The 17,875-nt window shown below is 43.1% G+C and overlaps 1 protein-coding gene across 1 annotated transcript in view; it reads right to left on the bottom strand.

The window, feature by feature from the left end:
* Positions 1–17,875, bottom strand: part of CYTH1 (cytohesin 1) — a 78,627-nt gene that overhangs the window by 43,187 nt on the left and 17,565 nt on the right. The gene's annotated exons all lie outside the window — the stretch shown is intronic.

Genomic DNA, 17,875 nt, shown 5'->3' with positions numbered 1-17,875 from the left:
CTAGAGGTTAACCACCTCCTCCCTGGAAGCAGTCTGAGGCTGGAGTCCAACGAGTAACAGTGGCACTTCTGGTCTCAGATTCACCCAAAGCAGCAGACAGAGCTGGTGTTTCTCTCTTCACTTCCCAAGTACCTTCTTAGAATGGAATCACTTAAAAACCCCTGGTTGTCTCACAATGTGATAATAGCGCATTTCCCAAGAGCATGACTAAGAGATCGTAATCATTACAGTATGTTGTGAGGTCACAGGATAAAAGTAGAAGGCAGATTTTAGAGGCCAAAAGAAAAAAAGTCTAAGGGAATTATTCCCAATACAAGTTCAATTTCATCCCCATTCTATGTTCTAATATATTGCACCAAACTGTTCTTTTCTCTTACTATACTCATGACACATGTTTATTACTGAAATTAATTATAGTAGTGGCGGGGGGGGGGCACCCAGGGATAACCACTGATGACATTTCAGTATATATTCTTTACATTTTTCCAGATTTTTGTTTTATATACTATATTCTCATTCTCTGTCTTTTACATGTAAAATTTAACTATATATACATATCTCTTTATATCTCTATATCTCTCATATCTGTCATAGTTAACCTGTATAACCACATATATTATACAATATATGAGATATATTTATCCTTGAGATATACTTACCTCAAGAGATAAGTATACATACAGTCCCCGACTTACAATGGTTGACTTTTTTTTTTTTTTTTTTTTGCCGCACCTTGCAGCATGCAGGATCTTAGTTCCCCGACCAGGGATCAAACCCATGCCCCCTGCAGTGGAAGCACGAAGCCCTAACCACTGGAAAACCAGGGAAGTCCCACAATGGTTGACTTATGATTTTTCGACTTTATGATGGTGTGAAAGCAACACGCATTCAGTAGAAACCATACTTTGAATGTTGCTCTTTTCCGGGCTAGCGGTATGGGTCCAATCCTCTCCTGTGATGCTGGGCAGCAGCAGCAGTGAGCACAGCCCCCAGTCAGCCCATGATCACAAGGGTGAACAACTGATACACTTACAACCATCCTGGACCCAGACAACTGCTCTGTTTCTCAGTGTCAATACAGTATCCAAGCCATTACATGAGAAAATCAACACTTTATTACAAAATAGCCTCTGTGTTAGATGATTTTGCCCCACTGCAGGGGGCAAAACAAACTGTGTGTGTTCTGAGCACCTTTAAGGTAGGCTGCACTAAGCTATGATGTTCAGTTTAGGTGTATTAAATGCATTTTTGACCTACAACATTTTCAACTTATGATGGGTTTATCAGGATGTAACCTGAAAGAAAGCTTCCATGAATATTCACGTAATGTTCTGGGAAAAGTCTTTTTCTCAGCACAATACCCACGTCAGTCACGATCCCAAGGAGACAGAGACGCACTCAGAGTGGGAGTCTGGAGAGAAGAGAGCGACTGTCTATAAAAGTGAGGGTGGAGTGTAGGGAGACCACAGGGAGAGACGCAGCATCAGGGCCAGTGAGAGGGGGCGGCCCTGACCCAGGCCAGGCCTGCTGGGCAGCGGAGTAGGCCGCTGGCAGGACCGCAGGTAGAGGGTTCAGCCGACCTTAGCTACCTGGTGGGGAGAAGACACCTTGACCTCACTGTCCCCTGGCCCGCCAGTCTCCTACACAATCCAACAGGGCCAGAGGACCAGGGAGAGCACAGAGAGTGGAGCTGTGAGGGCACAACACAAACCAAAGGCCCCAGGAGCCGGCCCTGAAGAATTCAATGGCCTGACATCTGCCTACCAAGTCTCAGCTCCGTAATCACCACAGTTTCAAGACCCTCTTCCTGGGACCCTGTGCCTCTCCAGGCCCGTCTCTCACCACCGTGCCTGGTTTGTTTCTCTAAGCAAAAGATGCACACATCATATAAAAAGCAAATAGTACCTAAGGCTTAAAACAGAAAACCACGGCTTCCTGCCCAACTCCCCATCCCCCCACCCCCGAATCATGCTTCACAGACGTAGGTCTCTCGACTATTTCTTCTGCTCGTCACCTCCCTGTTTTGAAAGAACTAGTTACACTACTTGTTCTCGAGTTTTCACCTCTAGACGTCAACTGCCCGCCATGGAAGATGAAGACTCGCCTTTTACCCCCACCCCCCTCCCACGTGCACACACACATACACACGCCCACTCGGTATAATTACACAAACATTTCTGGTTAAATCAGTATTTAGTATTCCCATAAACACTGCTCACAACTCAGCTATATAATGTACTATGATTAAAATAACCACAGAATGGACTAAGTGTCCTTTGTTTGTTTCTGTTTGCTCGTGCCAGACTCTCTACCAAGCTATGCAACTGTCAAGACTGTCAAACGCGCCGAGCGGTCTGTTTTCTGAGATGGACTCCAGAAACCTCCACGCTCCTACTCAGCCTGGTCTTGTGGCTCTTGAGGCCTGCGTTCGGGGCACCACCCTGAGCACTCCCCCGGACATTTCCCACCACTGGACCTGAGTCTCTGATTCCATGGTTTTTTTCTTTCTTGGATTACTTGCTCATTTAGATGGAGCACCTTCTCTAACAACTAACAGAGAGAGGCTGTGGAGGGGTGGGTTTTCATCGTCATTGTTGTGAATTCTGCATGTCTCTTCTCTCACACCTGACAGTCTGGCTGGGTGTGGCATTCTAAGCGAAGTCATGTTTCCTCAGCATAGTGGAGGCAACCACTCACTGTTTCCTCTTCCTGTATTGCTGGTAGTGATGGTACCATTCTGATTCCCAATATTTTGTATAAGACCTTTTTCCCCTCTCGGGAAGCTTTTAGGACCTTATTTCTACACTCAGTATTGTGAAATTTCATACGTTATGTTAGCCACCAGATAGAACCTATGTCTGAAGTCTTATACTCTTTAATAAATTCCTGTCCTTTTTTTTTTCCAGTTCTTGTTTTTTGGAATTTCTATTAGTTAGACACTGGACCTCCACTGTGAATCCTTTAACTATTCTTATCTTTTCACTCCTACTTTTCCTCTCCTTTTTGAGCTGCTTTCTAGGAAATATTGTTGCAATGGCCCGAATGTTTGTGTCCCACCCACCCCAACTCATATGTTGAAACCCTAATGTGATGGTGTTTAGAGGTGGAGCCTCTGGGAGGTGATTAGGTCACGAGGGTGAAGCCACCTTGATGGGATAAGTGCCCTTATAAGCAGAGGCCAGAGAGTTAACTAGCTCTCTCTTTCTGCCATGTGAGGACACAGCGAGAAGACAGACCTCTATAAACCAGGAAGAGGGCCCTCACCAAGAACCTAAACAGGCCAGCACTGAGATCTTAGACTTTCAGCCTCCACAACTGTGAGAAATAAACATTTGTTGTTTAAGCCACCCAGCCTGTGGTACTTTGTTACAGCAGCCTGAACTAAGACGATTCTCTGCTTTATCTTCCAACCTTTCTACTGAATGTTCTATTTTTGCTATTTTTAATTTGCAAGAACTCACTCTTAATCTCTGAATATTCCTTTTTGATAGCATCCTGTTCTTGTTTCAGTAATATAATTTCTGAGACTCTTAAGTATATAGTTATTTTTACATATAAATTTATTTATTTTATCTTATTTATTTTTGGCTGCATTGGGTCTTTGCTGCTGCATGTGGGCTTTCTCTAGTTGTGGTGAGCGGGGCTACTCTTCATTGTGGTGAAGAAACCCCCAAAACAGACAAGTAAAACCTGCTGGGATTGTGATTTTCAGTGGCAAATCTACATTGAATCTGTAGGTCCTCTGGGAAAACTGACATCTGAGTGTGCTGGGTCCTGAGTGCACTTTCTCTCTCCATGGATTTAGGTCCTCTTTCAAGTCTTTCAATAAAATTTTAGAATTTTTTTTCCATTAAACTCTTGCACATTGTTGATAGATTTATCACCAGGTATTTAATTACTGTTGGTTGCTAATATATTGGAATGCATTTGTGCTTTATATGTTGACTTCGTAAACAGCAGCCTTGTCAACCTCTGTGAATGATTCTAACAATTTATCTTTAGGTTTTTTTACCTTTTCTATATGGACAGTCAATCCACCTGTGAGATAATCGTTTCCTTTTTTTCCTCTTTACAATCCTTGTGCCCTTTTTCTTGCCCTGTTTCCCTGGCTAGAGCGTTCAGGCCCAATTCTCCTGAGGCTCCGTGGCTGAGAAAGATTGGGCTAGAAAACCCTGCAGCACAGCACTAGTGAAGTTGCTGAGCGTGGACACCCTTCATTTCTTCACCATCTTAAAGGAAAAGTTTTCTACATTCTTCCACAGAATATAACATTTACTATAAGTTGTAAATACCTTTTATCATGTTAAAAAAAGATTCCTTCTCTTTCTAGTTTGTCAAGAGATTTTTTTCAGTTATGGGTGGCTGTTCAGTTCTTTTAGTAATTTTCTTGCAGGTACACATGTGATATTGTTCCAAGAATATACAACCAAGTCATGAACTAGTCTAGCCCTGCACTGTCACGTGTGGTAACCACTACTGAGTTCTTCAAGTATGTTCTAAGTGTAACACATACCCTGGATTTTGAAACCTTAGCACCAAAAAAATGCAAAGTATCTTAATTATTATATTGATTATATGTTGAAATGATAATGTTTTAGATATATTGGGTTAAATAAAATATATTATTAAGGTTATTTTTACCATTTATCTTTTAGCTGTTTAATGCGGCTACTAGAAAATTTTAAGTTACGTATTTGGCCCACACTATGTTTTTTTGGACAGCATTGGCTAGACACACCAATGTGTGCGTGCAAATTTAGTCTATAATAATAGCTAACATGTATTGTGTCTACTAGGTGTCTGCACTGTTTTAAGCACTTTTACAATAACCCTACTAAGTGGGAAAAATTTCTCCATTTCCTAGATGAAAAAACTAAAAGACATGGAGAGAGTAAGCAAATAGCTAGTGAGCTGTGGAGCCAGACTATAACCCAAGCAGCTGACTCCTGGGCTTGAGCTTTTAGTCACTACCTTGTACTGATCATGTGGTATTTTAGATCAGCAGGGAAAGGATGTGCTCTTCAATAAATGGTGATGACAACTGACTATCTATTCAGAAAAAATTTAGATTCCCTCTGCCACTCTATACTTAAAAAAGCAAACAAAAAACCTCCAGATGGATTATAGGTAAAAGTGTGTCTTATATATGTATATGCACTTTGACCTATAATCCACCTGGAGGTTTTTGTTTTCTTTAAGTATAGAATGACAAATATAAGTATGTAAATATAAAAAGTATATATTATATATACCTATATATGTACACATATGTACATATGTACACTTTTAAGTGAATTTTTTCTCATTTTATTGCAAAGGAACATTACTTCCTAAGCAAGTCACAAAAACCTAGAAGTCATAAAAGAAAAAACAATTGACCAACTTGACTTCATATGAATGAACTTAATATATAAATATATTATTTATATTCTATTTTGTATGACAAAAGCTCTCATAAAAAAGGTAAGACTGGCAGTATAGTTGGAGAAAATATTTGCAACACTTACAAGCAAAGGATTACTATCCAAAATATATGAAGAGTACCTACAAACCAATAAAAAGACAAACAACAGTAGCAAAATAGGACAAAGGATATGAACAATTCAGAGAAGAAAGACAGACAGCCAATAACCCTAATAAACAGGGCAGAATAAATTACAATAGCCAGTAGACTACCAGAGTGTTGAAGAGCATCGGTGAGGTTGTGGGGAAGGGGACATTCTCATAGTGTGTGGTGGGGAGCAGTTGGTGCCAAGTTTCAGAAGGCAGTTTGGTAATGTCTGTCCCAGTTAAAAATGTTTATACAGTACACCCCTATGCCCAGATCTTGGTTTCTAAATACCATTCCCCATTAAAAGGAACCTGTGATCCTTGGAGAAATGGTTGATTCCAGGGCTGGGTAGGGAAAAATACAAAATGAGCCTGGAAAATCTTGTGATGGCAGGAAGTGAGGAAGTGCTCAGAGAATGAGGGGGACAGGTTGAAAGACATAGGAGCCAACATGAGGAAGCACCCAGCCATTTACACGAAAATTGGGGGGTGAGAAAGGATGACGAGGAACAGATATCCGCATCACCCCAGAGCATCTCTCAACAAGATTCTTAGGAATCACAAAAGGACAGACAGCCACAGAAACTTACAGAGACCTGGCGGACTCATCTTTACTAGATGTTCAAGGTTAACATCACTAAGGGCTTCCCTGGTGGCGCAGTGGTTGAGAGTCCGCCTGCCAATGCAGCGGACACGGGTTCGTGCCCCGGTCCGGGAGGATCCCACATGCCGCGGAGGGGCTGGGCCCGTGAGCCATGGCCGCTGAGTCTGCGCATCCGGAGCCTGTGCTCCGCAACGGGAGAGGCCACAACAGTGAGAGGCCCGCGTACCGCAAAAAAAAAAAAAAACATCACTAGTAAAAGGATTCATCACCATCATGGACCCTGACACAATGCACTAAGAACACAACCTCATTCTTGCCAAAAATGCACAACCTCAATTGAATCAGGAGAAAACTGCAGGCAAATCCAAATTGGGGAACATTCTACAAAATAATCGAGAAGTCCTCTGTGAAGTGTCAAGGTCATGACACACAGGACTGGGAACTGTCGTGGTCAGAACTAATTGCAGTGGGGTCTTCTGAATTAGATCCTGGACCAGAAGAAAAGGACCTTAGTGAGAAAACTGGTGAGGTTCCAGTAGGATTGCCAGATTGCTTATTAGTATTGTACTGGTGTTAATTCGCTGGTTTTAATAACTGTACTGTGGTATGTAAGATAGTAACCTTAGGGCAAGTTGGGTAGAGGGCATATGGCAACTCCATGTTTTTGCAATTTTTCTGCAGGTCTTAAAATTTTCAAAATAAAAAGTTAGCTGCCCAGACCTGTTGACTCTGTATTGCAGCGTTTCTGAATCTCTTCTGCAGGTACAGAAAGACAGAAGTAGAAGAATGTTGATTGCACACAGCCTGTGACAGCGAAGTACTGGAAACAAAGTTTCATCAGTACAAAATGAAAGTATAGTACAGATTTTGCTGTGGAATGTACCAGTTTAAAAAAATTGAGGTAGATCTATGTGCTCTGACATAGGAAAATCTCTAAGACATATTAATTGGAAAAAAAAAAACTTGTAGAAAAACACACACTGTTTAACCTTGTGATGTAGGCAGTAAAAAAAAAAAAAGACTTTTATTTTTGTATTTTATATGTTCTGCACTTCCCCCACCCCAGAACATAGTAATAATGTATTCCTTCTGTAATTTAAACAGAAGAAAGTAAGTATGATATATTCTGCCTTTAGTGAGATAATCCTTTTTTTGTGTTAAAAAAACCTCAGAATTATCATTTAATATTTATGCTTTCTTTTTTTCTAAACACGATTCTTTTTTTAAAAATTAATTAATTAATTTATTTATTTTTGGCTGTGTTGGGTCTTCGTTGCTGCACACGGGCTTTCTCTAGTTGCGGCGAGCAGGGGCTACTCTTCGTTGCAGTGCGCGGGCTTCTCGTTGCGGTGGCTTCTCTTGTTGTGGAGCACGGGCACTAGGTGCGCGGGCTTCAGCATTTGCGGCATGTGGGCTCAGCAGTTGTGGCTCTCAAGCTGTAGAGCGCAGGCTCAGTAGTTGCGGTGCACGGGCTTAGTTGCTCTGCAGCATGTGGGATCTTCCCGGACAGGGCTCGAAACCGTGTCCCCTGCACTGGTAGGTGGTTTCTTAACCACTGCGCCACCAGGGAAGTCCCAAGTATATAGTTTATAAGGTTTTCTTCCATATCTTCCATGACCTGTTTCTTCTGTTTGCTTTGTTCTGTTCTGTTGTTAATGTTCAGGGATTTTCCTCAAATGTCTAATAAACAGAGGCTGTTTCTTTACATTTAAGAGAGACGCACTGACAACCCGATTAAAAGCTCTGTGTAGTAGCTGTGACCTATTGAGTGGTGGGTGTCTTTGTAAAATAATAAAGCAATAACATGTGGATACCCCACACGGAGGACTCTGTAGGTTCTTTTTTCTTGGGCAATGACCTAAAGAAGTGATCTCCAACCTCCTACCTGAGCTATGTGGGCTATAAACCTGGCCAGCAGCATCTGGGAAGCTAGGTAGAGGAGAAAGGGTAAGGAGCTCATAAGTAAGTACACAGACTTTCACTCGGTTTCCTTACAGGCTCATCTTCATGTTTTACCAAAGGGGAAGAGAAATCGCCTTGCTACAGGAGATGGAAGAGAACTGGAAGTCTTAACTGCCTGCCATGACTTCCAACCCACCCTCCAGTTTCTAGCCTCACTCCGTATCTCTATTCTCAGAGGCCCATGGTGCCTTGAAGTCTTTCTGAGATATGGAGATAAATTGTTTTGCTTCCTGATGGCCTCCTTCTCTGCAGCTTAGATCTTTCCTGATAAGCTGCCAATAGGAGAGGGGCTTAGAGCATGCAACCACGGGAGTGTCCTCAAACCCCCAGAAGTGCATCTGTAAGCTGGGGTGGAAAGTGACAAAGACCTCAACCTTCTACAGACAGAAATCCAGTCGCCTGGAAATACTGCAAAACTCTTTTAAAGGTTACTTCTACTTCCTGAATTAGCTGAAAAACATGGATTTGTACTGTTTTTCCTCACAGACACAAACAGCATCAAATCAGTATTGCACAAAAAAGACTTGAGAACAAAAGAAATACCGTGTGTGTCGCAGAGAATTCAAATGAAAAATTCCTGGACATGCACTTACCTTGCACCTGATCATATCTGCCAGTACGTACTTCGTGAGGCAGAATTTTTGGCAGTTTTATCATCAAAAGTAAAACTCAATTAGGTACTTTTTTAAAAAAAGCCCAAACCATGCCCTTTTAGCCTTTATTTTATGTATACAATCTGAATTTCAATTTTTTCCAAAAAGAGTCATTACCTTTTGCAAGAAAAAAATGAGAAAGGTGCAATTCTTCACAAAATCTGGTCTTATTTTCTGTGTGAAGAAAATCCATTATCAATGCCATAAAACTGAAAAAACATGTGGTTTTGAGTTTCTGTGCATTTTTTTCCTTGAGAAGGGGGTCGACACATCACCAGACGCTCAGAGAGGACCCTCGAGTGGAGGAATCTGCACCTGGACCCAGCCCTCCAAGAGTGGGTAAGGGCAGCACCATCCCTAGAAGAAGCCCAGGGAAATAAATGATTACCCACTTCCTGGTGACAATGGAACGATGCCCCAAAGGACTCACACCTGCCGTCATGATCACACTTGGAAATGTGTACGCTTTAGAAAACATGGACTTGTCATATTTGCAATAAACAGAAACATCTTCCTCCACAAGGACAGAGGAGCAACAGTACGACTCACAAATGAGCAAGAAGTATACTAAACTTGATGTTGATAACTATCGAACTACACCTGTAAGCAGCTGCTGCAATTTTAAATGTCGTTTAAAATAAAGTCAAAATTCCTGGATGTGGTCAATTCAATCTGTGCTGCCCTCTGCTGGCTACATGAGAAGATTGTTAAAAGGTTTACAATTAGCCATTTTTGCAAATAAATTACCTTTTGAATGTATACAGAAGAAGAAAGTCATGTTCTACCTAGTATACAAGCCATGCTCTGGTGATATTCAGCAGTTCTCATTCTCTGAAGGGTTTTTTGTTTTAAGAAAATTGGTTTGCCCTTTGTCTATACACTGTGACTAATTTATGGGAATGGGTGATAGCCAATGGGAATTTATGTTATATGGGCAGACACAGACAACAAACAATATACACAATAAATAATAAATTAACTAGCATGCTAGAAAGTGGTAAGTGCTATGTGGAAAAGAAGGAATCAGGAGTGCGTGCGTGGGAGCAGTTATTAAAGTATTAAATGTGGTGGTCAGAACAGGCATCACAGAGGTGAAAGCTGAACCTCAGTGACTCCCCCCAACCCAGAACAAAAACACCATACACAGGCTTCTCTTGTCCAAAATCCTGTGGTGTGTGAAATTCATTTATATTCTCCTCTGAACCTCCTACTTCCTGTTCCACACCACGTGGACTAATGAAATTAAACAGGCACCCTCTACAAGATTGGATTCCCAAGGCCATTTCCCTATGAACAGACCTGAGCTCCGGGACTCAGAGCGACTGTGGCGGCTGAACCTCCCACTTCCTGTGTCCATTTAGGAGAAAGTCTCATCACCTGGTAACCTGAGGGTCTCTTACTTTCAACCTGAAAGAGCCTAATACCCTTAGGATACCTGCCCCCCATGTTCTAGCTGCTGCTCACACACACAGTATTCATTATTTGAAAACTCTAAGTGCTTAGTACTCTGCATTCACTCAAAAAGGACTTGGTTCTCTACTGTGTGTTCAGTTTGAGCACCACACTAGCTGGGCGCGGGGGTCCGGAGGTGAAGAGAGCACAGGCCTCTGGAGCCCCGTGTGGTGGCAGCAGTAGCGGTCACCTAAACCACCACTCACGCTGCTCAGCACTAGGATGCCAGGGCCGGGTGCTCCAAGTTCTTGGAGGAAGAACACCAAAAATCAGTCCCTGGGAGAGGCGGGGACAAGGGGGATGTGAGCAGTCCAATAACGGAGAGAGACTTGGGAAAACCCACAATCTCAGTGGCATTATCTGGTATTTAGGAGGAGATCCGGGGAGATTCAAGTACCGCTTTGTGGCCACAATCTTAAAGGAAGAAGTAGAGATGACCTTTGGGGTGAGCAGGCACTGCGTGGGAGAGGAAGGGCATTATACCCAGAGTCACAGAATGACATTTGTGTTGGCCGGGCTGCACATTCTCTTCGCAGCCAGGAAACCTACCTGGAGAGAAGTTTGCAAGAAAAAGAGACCTAGGAAATGCAGATTCAAAGACAAAAAGATGTGGAATTCCAAACAAGAACCAGGCTCACAGAGCTGCTAGACAGCCTGAGGTCTTGTCACCCCAACTGAAGGGACACGTGCTACTGCACCATAATCAGTCAGGTAACTGTGAAAAGCTGTATCAGTTTCCAAAGAGACACAGAGGTATTTTCACAGAAATACAGGATTTCTTGAGCATCAAAACAACCCTGGAGGAGATCAGGAGGCACCCCTACCACCACCATCACCATCCCCTTCCACGATGAAGGAGCTGAGGACACGGGAGAGTGGAGGAGCCATGCCAACCACGGCTGCCAACACCAAGCCCAGTGGGGCCCTCCCGGGGCGGTGCCCTCGCCCCCATCTACTCTCCATGTGCTCCCCCAGCCTGACAGGATGCACGCTCCGGGCACAGGGACCAGATACCCCTAGTGAGGAAGTCATCAAGAGTGAGTTCCCTTAACTCTGAAACTGCCTAGGAGACAGCCCCTCTCCACTTTATACAGATATAAAAGATCTGTATTTTACAGATAAGTTTATAAAATACAAATACGAACCAGTAAGAAACTTTTCGTAAAGGCTGAATTCTGGTCTTTTTATCAAACTGCTTATGAAATAAAGCATAAATAGGGACTAATAGCTAACAGCATCTGTTAGCTATTAACAGACTTGAGTTTCCTATAACTGCTGCTAGGGATACAACCTTCACATGAATACCAGGAAATATGAATGTGAATGGTCACAGCAGCATTTGTAGCAATAATCCCAAAGTGGAAAACACCTAAATGTCCATTAAAAGTGGAACAGATTTGTTTTTAAATTGTGGCATACTCAAAAGATAAAATATCGGGCTTCCCTGGTGGCGCAGTGGTTGAGAGTCCGCCTGTTGATGCAGGAGACACGGGTTCGTGCCCCGGTCCAGGAAGATCCCACATGCCGTGGAGTGGCTGGGCCCGTGAGCCATGGCCTCTAAGCCTGCGCGTCTGGAGACTGTGCTCCGCAACAGGAGAGGCCACAACAGTGAGAGGCCCGCATACCACAAAAAAAAAAAAAAAAAAGATAAAATATCATACATTTGTAAAAGTGAACAAACTATAACTACATGAAACAACATGGATAAATCACATGGACAAGCAAAAACAAAAAAAAACAAAGCCTTTAAAATCAGAAGAAAACTTTACTGGAAGAATTTTATACCAAATCCAAAAAGTGTTAAGTACAGACCAAAATATTTTCTAACATGCAAACTCAGAACACTGACCTCCCACATACTCTTTCCTAGGAAACGTCTAGAGAATATGCTTCTGTAAACTTAAGGTAAACTGAAAACAGGAAAGACACAGATCAAGGAAAAGGTGATCCAACAGAGAGGTAATCCCCAATGACTCTGGGGGGCGAAGGGGGGGGAATGGAAACAAAGGCCGCACAGCAGACTTATGAGCAACTGATCTAGACTTGAGCGGAAAAATGATGTGCACTGTCCAGGGGGACACAACTGACTGATGTGCTTAAGCAGATAGAAAGCACCATAGATAAGCTTGGGACAAAGCTGCAGTATTTTAGAAAACAATTGATAATTTCAAAGAAAACCAGGCAAAGGGAAAGTTGAGGCAATTAATAGCTCCAGGGAAAACAAAGAGTTGTACCAGGAAGACAGAATGACTACAGAACACCATGTGGCTCAGTAGCGTCGTGGTCAACAGAAAGTCTGCAGAGGGACTTCCCTGGTGGTGCAGTGGTTAAGAGTCCATCTGCCAATGCAGGCGACACGGGTTCAAGCCCTAGTCCGGGAAGATCCCACATGCCACAGAGCTGTGGCACATGCGCCACAACTACTGAGACTGCGCACCACAACTACTGAAGCCCGCGCGCCTAGAGCCCGTGCTCCGCAACCAGAGAAGCCACCACAATGAGAAGCCCGCACACGGCAACAAAGAGTAGCCCCGGCTCGCCGCAACTAGAGAAAGCCCGTGTGCAGCAACGAAGACCCAACACAGCCAAGAATTAATTAATTAATTTTTTAAAAGCATGCATGTAAATTTTTATGTGGTGTACGATCTTTTAAACTATGTGTATATATTGTATCACTGAGATAAAATAAACTTTAAAATATTTTCTATTTTTCTACCTGAATTCTACCTATTCAAATTCCAGTTCCAGAACCTCCTCCCACAACCCTCTCACTGTCACGCCATATACAGAAAACAAACTAAAGATGCTGACTCAGATTCATGGTAAGTTTCCCCTCTAAACATTTTATGATTCTGTGAACTAAGACTCCCCTTCTCAAAGATGAAAAGTGCCTGCTGAAACAGCATTCTATCCTCTCAGGTAATCACGGAGCAATCACGTCAGGTATTCCATCAGCTCAGTGTAATACTCATCACCCACCGCATGATGAATGGATGGTTTTAACGCTGTCCTGGGTTGAAAGGAAAATGTTCACGGATCAAACAAGCCTAATGGTTTTGTAGGGGACAATGGTGACTAAGCTATCAGGCAAGTTCATTCTTTAACTGGAGTAAAGTAATACATGACAAGTACCAGCTATTTAAGATAAATTCAATTGATATTTCCAGAAATGATCTTTCTGGGGACTTCCCTGGTCGTCCAGTGGGTAAGACTCTGCGCTCCCAATGCAGGGGGCCCAGCTTCGATCCCTGATCAGGGAACTAGATCCCGCATGCATGCCTCAACTAAGAGTCCGAAAGCTACAACTAAAGATCCCGCATGCCAAAATAAATAAATAAATAAATAAGATAAATTTTTTAAAAAAAGAAAGAAAGAAATGATCTTTCTGGTACTTTTACTACTTGGGGGAATGGTGTTCTGTGTACTTCTAAACCAAATTCAATTAATAACTTTTGGGAAAAAAATGGCCAGCCTTCAATAACTATGGAAACAACTGCTATCATGGTGTGAAATTTAAGCGTGTATGAAAGCAAAGCTCTCTGACAGCTCAAACAGTAAGGACAGATAAGGCTGGGGAACACAGGAGCCTGCCTGCCCACTCTTCGTTGCTTTGGACATCTACTCTGATGCACAAGCACTGTATATCCTCTTCCTGTTTCCTTCACTCCCTTTCTGCCTTACTAATTATACATCACCCCCTTTCTTTGTAAAACCACAAGACCAAGTTACAAAATCGGTGCACTCCACCCATCCTTTTACTCAGCTGACAGAGAGCAAAGCGAACCAGTGAAAAGAAAGAAGCCAGGGCCCTGCAGATGGAGCCATCACATGACAGAGGAGCAGGAGACAGACCACGCCCACCCTGTGTCACCGGGCAGAGCAGAGGAGGCGGAAGGCAGTACCACACGAGCAGCCAGTCCAAACAACTTCTTGGTACCTGTCACTGATTTTAAAAACAAACTAATCGGAAACCATGGTTTTATCTAAAATCTAATCTCCTTGTTTTACAAGGCAGGTGGTTTCAGTAAAATACAAAACAAACAAGGAAACTCTAATAATCTATTATTGAAGGGGCGTTTCTTCAAGATCTTCAAGCTCTTAAACCACTGTTCAGACGTTTACTTTCCCTAAAAAAACCCCTCCCTTCCAGTCTCAAAAATATTCCTACCAGGTTTGGAGGCAGGTCTCTGTTTGCAGAATCTACCATCACCCAGAGTAACACCAAGTGCTCCCACACAAAGCCTCTGGGTCCACCTGAAAAGGGACAGCTAATCAGGTCCCAGAAGGGGGAGAGCATGGGATGTGGGGGCACAGTGAGGTCCACACAGGGAGCTGGAGTCGCATCCGGGGAGCAATGCCAGTGACCCCCACTCACGTGGCAGCAGGAGAGACAGAAAAACAGAGGACTTTAGAACGTGTTTGGAAGTAGAATCGACAGCACTACTAAGGAACTGGATGTGGAAAACGAGAGAAATGGAGGAATCAGGGTTGATTTCTCAACACGTAATGTGCACACCACACGGGCAGACATGCTGTTTCCTAGGATGGGGACAGCTGGGGGCTCTGCAGTGCCACACTGAGCATGAGGCCCCGGTCAGACATCTCAGGGGGATGACAAATGAGGCAGTGAGCCACCCGAGCCTGCAGCTTAGGAGGAGGAAGAAGGCTAGAGGTACAGTCGGTCCTCATAATTCAAGCAGTTACGTCCTAGAAAGTCGCTGCTAACCCTGAATTGCCGAACACTGACCCAAGGTCCCCAGGGATAATGCAGGGCTAGGTTCCTGCGAGTCCCTGACCCCACTTCCTCAAAGGATCAACACGTAAGCTTGTTTCAGGACACCTCACTGACACTGAACTCATGCCTGAAGGAGGCTCATCAAACACACGTGTGTTCTCAGTGGAGCACACCATGGCCTTCTTGCCCTGGGGAACACACCAGACAGCACATCCGCACTATGCGTGGGGCCATTTTAAACAGAGGAATCACCAGCAGAAAGGGCAAAAACGTGGCACTAAGCAGAGTGCATCCAGGGCCCTTGCTTAAGGCCTGAGCACTGAAAGGGGAGGTAGAGGGCCCTGGGAGCCGTGGTGGACCACCCGCATCTTCCACTGCCCTGCGCACATCCACACACAACTGAGAGAGCACCACCCTCGTGCTGATCTGGGGTTACAAACGGATTCTAGTGAGGAGGCGAACTCACAAATGACGAGGACTGGCTGTATAAACTCGGGAGACATCACAGGATAGGCAGTACTTAATTAAAGCTATTGGTTATACCGAATGGTGATTCCAAATGTTCAGAAGATCCCATTAGGGAAGAAAGAGGGAGAAATGTGACCTACTTTACAACTTGCAGTCTATTCCCGGATGCCTGGAGTTAGGGGGACGCCCTCTCTTCACCAGTTATAAAGCTGGTGATTTGATCTCCACTTTCTGACTGCTTTCTCTATTTCCAGCAGTTCAGAACTCCCACTGGAAAGGAAAGAGCTTTATCATATGCATTTCATATCAATTTCCATAGAAATTACCTTTAAAATGTATCTAACTGGAGGAAAACCTGTATCATCAATTAACTGGTTTGGGATGATCAGGACAAATAATGCTGTCAAATAAGATGACAACTGAGAACTTTGCAAAAGCACATCAATGAGTTTGTAACTGTGACTTAGTAAATGGAGGTAATGTCACAAAGCTCTTATCACAAAGTGATGGTACAGATTAAATCCTATATTGAAAATGTAAAATGCCTACTTAAATACAAAGCTAAAGGTAGTTCTGCAGAATACAAAACTTCTTGTTTAGTAAAAGACGGTCCTGCCAAAAAGTCATGTATAATCCTGGTGGGGAAACAAGACATCCAAGAACACATCAAGAAAAAGAGTACACGCAGGGGTTGCCCAATCTCCCCAAAGATTTACTCCTCCTTTCCTGAAGTCTTCAGGCACATGCCTGAGTGAGTTGTGTGACAGGAGTCACCAGGAGCGTGAGGACACTGGGGCCAAACCTCTCATCCCACCCCGAAGGCTGACAGACTGCGAACGAAGGCTCAGAGGGCGGCTGGCATCCCTAGTTCATCACGTGGGGTTTACACAATGACCTGAGGGAATCCTGCAGGAGACGACAACCATTAAATAAAGCAGTACTAACAATTAGGACAGAAGACAGTACATAACAAGGTACTAAGTGGACTAAATCGGTGGTTTGCCACACCACAATTATGAAAGGACCAATTTGCCAACTTTAAGATAAATTACTTTTAACTCCTGCCATCTAACTTGTCTGGGGACATAAATCACTGAATCTTTAGAATAACCTTTAATTAATACCTTAACTCCAAAGTAGAAGACTTTCTGCCTGGTAGTTCAAACACCAAAACCCCCTAAACAACAGAATTGTTCTAAAAATATTTTACAGAATAATCCCTTTTAAAAAAATATTAACACTCGCTCCCCCCTTTTTAAAAGAAGATTTACACTTTGAGTGGCAGTGGTGCAAGCAATCTAGTGGGTGGCAAAGGCCTGGCTGATGACATGACAGGGTGCCTATCCTCTGGCTACACTGGGGGAGAGGAATAAAGTGACCATCGAAGGCCTGTCTACGTTGTGTTTGTCTCACAAACATCATGGACAAAAGCCACGAGTTACCAGGGAGCTGCTTACCTAGACACACAGAGCAACTCTGCAAAGGGAAAGCACAGGAGACGCAGGCACGCAATGCTGAGAGAACCTTCCTGAGGGCTACCTTGCCCTCACGCCTGATTCTGCTGTGCTCCTGGGTGCATTTGCCCACCTGCAAGAATTTATTCTTCTATATTTTTGTGTGAAGCTTTCTCTCCAATTTTAAGTAAGTACAAAATTGTGATTTTGTACAAGAACAGAAAAAAAAAGTTTGCATTTACTTTGTGATTGTTTCAAGTTTTACGTCACTTTTTTTCTAGGAAAATCCAGTATTTTTTTTGATTGATGCAAAATGATAACATATTAAAACATACTTTCACTGATCTGCATATTATTCTCACATTAAATAAAAGCTTCTCTAAGACATTTTAAAACTAGTTACATACCATTTGTACATACCATTCCTTATTACATTTTACATATAATAAAACGTTTTTTAGGAGAAAAGGAAAACCCCACGATACAAGCCAACCATTCTATCCATGGATATTAACCCAAGAGAAATGAAAACATGTCCACACGATGACTTTACATGAAGGCTCACAGCAGCTTTATTCACAATGGCCCCAAACCAGAAACAATGCACACGTTCATGACAGGTGACTGGATAAATACACTGTGGTCCATCCAGACAATGGAACACCACTCAGAAATAAACAGAAAAAAACTGACATCCCAAAAATGATCTCAAGTACTTCATGCTGAGTGAGGGCCAGACACAGTAGAGAAAACATTGTATGATTCCATTTATATAAAATGCTGGGGAACACAAGCCAATCTGTAGTGACAAAAAGATCCAGGGTGCCTGGGGTAGAGGGAGGGATGGGCTGCAGATGGACGTAAAGAACCTTTTCATGGCAATGGAAATGTTCTGTATCTTGACGGTGATGGTGGTTTCAATGGTGTACAAATCTGTCAAATATAGCTCATCAGACTGTACACTTCACATAGATACAGTTGATTGTATGTAAATTAT

The sequence above is a fragment of the Lagenorhynchus albirostris genome, chromosome 20 (assembly GCF_949774975.1).
Source record: "Lagenorhynchus albirostris chromosome 20, mLagAlb1.1, whole genome shotgun sequence".
In the NCBI taxonomy this organism is placed as follows: domain Eukaryota; kingdom Metazoa; phylum Chordata; class Mammalia; order Artiodactyla; family Delphinidae; genus Lagenorhynchus; species Lagenorhynchus albirostris.
This window is presented reverse-complemented; position numbering and strand designations above follow the sequence as displayed.